The 3,621-nt window shown below is 49.3% G+C and overlaps 1 non-coding gene across 1 annotated transcript; it reads left to right on the top strand.

Annotated features, from left to right (window-relative positions):
• Nucleotides 1-295: 295 nt before the first annotated feature.
• On the top strand, nt 296-368 carry Trnat-agu (transfer RNA threonine (anticodon AGU)). The gene has a single exon. It is a non-coding gene; the product is annotated as a tRNA-Thr (tRNA).
• Nucleotides 369-3,621: the final 3,253 nt, after the last annotated feature.

Genomic DNA, 3,621 nt, shown 5'->3' on the forward strand with positions numbered 1-3,621 from the left:
ATTCTTATTTCTGTCTTATTTTCAATGAGCCCCTGATTTCCTATTCTGATTCGCTATATGCATAGCGAGGGCCTCTGTTCTGGCAGTCTTGGTGCCATAGGGAGCTTAAGAGGGTTCAACGCTGGTCGACCACTAAGGACATGTCGACACTCGAGTCACGGCCGGAGGGGTTAAAAAGAAGAAAGAAGGTCCCCTTCACCCCGAGTAGTCCAAGTGGCGCTGACTACCACCCCAAAGCGCAGGAAACAAAAACACCTAAACATAAATACCGCAGAAAGTAGAGGCTAAAGTAGCCCCGCCAGTAGCGTAGTGGTTATCGCACCAGACCAGTATTCTGGAGGTCGTGGGTTCGGATCCCACATGGCGGGCATTTTTTCTCCACTTTCTTATTTTCCAAATTCTTTATCTTGACCAACTACATCCTCCCCTTTGTTTTCCGAGGTTTTCTTGACTGCCAATTCCTATTTTGTCTTATATAAGTATATATTAATATATATATCTATATATATATATATAATATATATATAATATATATAATATATATAATTGGTAAGGCATTCGACATGTAATCGAAAGGCGTGGGTTCGGTCCCCACTCTGGGCGCGTGTTTTTCTTTCTTTCTTCTGTATAATTAAAAAAAATGTTTACTTAATTAACTGTAGTGAAAAAGAAAAAAGCCTAACCACACCCCTATGCCTCCTTTGGTGTTGTAGACTGCTGACCTATCTTTCTGTATTTCCTCAAGGAGCCCCTCATTGCCTTACTATATTTTTCTGCGAAAGCTTAGCGAGGGTCTCGGTTCCGGCAGCCTTGATGCCTAGGTAGCATAAGAGGGCTTCCCGCCAGTAACCCGCTCATGACAGGCTGTTGACGTTCGAGTCACGCCCCGGGGGTTGAAAAGAATGTCCCCTTCTCCCCTGTGTAGTCAGAGTGGCGCTGGCTACCACCCTCAAGCGTCAGATACACTTCTAGTAAATACAAATAGCCCAGAAAGTGAAGGAGAAGACCGACGCCCAGATAGCCGAATTGGTAAGGCATTCGACATGTAATCGAAAGGCGTGGGTTCGGTCCCCACTCTGGGCGCGTGTTTTTTTTTTCTTTCTTTCTTCTGTATAAATGAAAAAATGTTTACTTAATTAGCTGTAGTGAAAAAGACAAGAGCCTAACCACACCCCTATGCCTCCTTTGGCGTTGTAGACAGCTGACCTATCTTTCTGTATTTCCTCAACGAGCCCCTCATTGCCTTACTATATTATTCTGCGAAAGCCTAGTGAGGGTCTCGGTTCTGGCAGCCTTGATACCTAGGTAGCATAAGAGGGCTTCCCGCCAGTAACCCGCTCATGTCAGGCTCTAGACGTTCGAGTCACGCCCCGGGGGTTGAAAAAGAAGGTCCCCTTCTCCCCGTGTAGTCACAGTGGCGCTGGCTACCACCCTCAAGCGTCAGATACACTTCTAGTAAATATAAATAGCCCAGAAAGTGAAGGAGAACACAGTCGCCCAGATAGCCGAATTGGTAAAGCATTCGACATGTAATCGAAAGGCGTGGGTTCGGTCCCCACTCTGGGCGCGTGTTTTTTTTCTTTCTTTCTTCTGTATAATTAAAAAAATGTTTACTTAATTAACTGTAGTGAAAAAGAAAAGAGCCTAACCACACCCCTATGCCTCCTTTGGTGTTGTAGACTGCTGACCTATCTTTCTGTATATATATATATGTATATATATATATATACATATATATACATATACGTTATTATGAATTGGCCGAGGACCACGCAGACAGAGAGAAGAACACTGGTCAACACGTCGAAGACTACATTTAAGAGGACTAAGGACAAGCACAGGACAGTAGACGCTGGGACATTAGAGACAGGACGGGTTTGGGTCACACGGACGCGCAGCCCATAGTTAGAAGGTACACAAAATAGTCTCGTAGTTGGGAAGGTCCGAGAGCAATGCCGAATAGGCAAGTTAGCTCACGTCCAGTCGCGACGCGTTTCGAACTGCTCCAAGAGCAGGAACGGCAGCGCCCAACAGCCTGACCGGAACGTCAGCAGTAATCACACCAGCGCCACGATGATGGCGCCCAGACGCGCTCTCGAGCCTTGGTGGAGGGCGGCGACGGTTGTGCTACCGATGCCCCGTAGACCAAGCGTTCCCCGGGGTAGTTCCCACGCAACCGCGCCCTGTTCCACCGCTTATCTTCCAGCCGTTCGCGTACCAGATTCCACGATCACTTATGCGCGGCTCCTCTTCCTTGTCACCTTCTCTGTCGTTCTGGCTGGCTCACATGCGCGGCCAATCCCTCCCATTCATCACATCAACCCCACCTTAAGAAAGTTGTTAGGGCGCAAACAACTATTCTACTAGTCCCAGCCATGGATAACGGTCACATCGCACTCATGCACAGCATGCAGTCCGAAAGAGTCAGTTGCACGATGGCTTGTCGCTGCTATTCATACGCTGAGGAGTAGGGAAGCATATGCAAGGTTCGTACTCAAACTGCGGAAGTCACTTGCTTCCTATGTCCCATCTAGTTGAGCGTACATGCCGTTGCAACTTTCAAGCCGGTCATTCTCCGGCTGAAGATGGGGCATGAATGCACAAACCGCTTTACATCATTTTGCACGTCCGCCCAGTAAAATTCCTCTAGAATTCTCTGAGCAATGTGGCGAATTCCTGCATGTCGAGGATTGACGCTTTGATGGGCGGCTTGGAGAATTGACTCCCCAAAAATCTTCGGCACTACCACCTGATTCACCGTCTTCCCATTCGCAAATTGGCACTCTCTGTATAAGAGGGCCTCGCTTTCGAAGAAAGTGTAGCGGTGACCTCGCGCGGACCAAGACTTCCTGCCAGCTTTTCGGTAACAAGACCTCAAATTGTGGTCTTGCACTGCTCTTGGGGTAGTCTACCTCGGTCGAACTGAGTGCCCGAGGACGATGGCACGTGGAAGCATGTGGTCTGCAGTGGTTCGGTTTTCACGGCTGTCCTCGTAGGCTCGTAGATGGCGCATGTGATCACTTTGTCTCCTGATGCGCCTCCGGAATTGTCGGGACTGTGACCTGGCCTGTTACACTTAGAGCAGTTTTCATGCTCCGTGAACACAGTGCGGCAGTCTCGGGCGCGGTGTAAAGGACGATCGCATACAAAGCACTTCTGTGTGGCCTTTACCGGTGTGTTTGCTGCACCCCTTGACCAGTCTGGTGCGCCAGTTGTAGCGTTCCCCAAGTTCGCAAGGCTATGCGCCTCCAGGAAACGGTCCGTGACATCGGCCAGGACACTCAGGGTGGCATACTCGCGTTCCTTTAGGAAGACCCTGAGTTTCGGGTGGCAGCAACAGTAGAATTGCTCCGAAATCACCAAATCACCGGATTCTTTCATACGTTTTGGGGATGTTGGCCATTCCTAACCAGTGGTAGAAGTAGCCGGACAGCCTCGCTGCAAACGGCGTTCCCGTCTCGCAGTCTTCGGCCCGAGCTTTTCGAAACTTCTCCTGGCATCCTGGTGCCGTGATCTGAACCGCAGGAGTAACGCTTTCTTGACCTTGATGTTGTCAAGCGATTCCTCTGCAGTCATGCGCGGCCAATCATGGTCAGCGCTTCCCCTGACAAGCACATACTG

This window comes from Haemaphysalis longicornis, unplaced genomic scaffold, assembly GCF_048455015.1.
Source record: "Haemaphysalis longicornis isolate Haplotype H1 unplaced genomic scaffold, Haemaphysalis longicornis Haplotype H1 scaffold_11, whole genome shotgun sequence".
NCBI lineage: Eukaryota > Metazoa > Arthropoda > Arachnida > Ixodida > Ixodidae > Haemaphysalis > Haemaphysalis longicornis.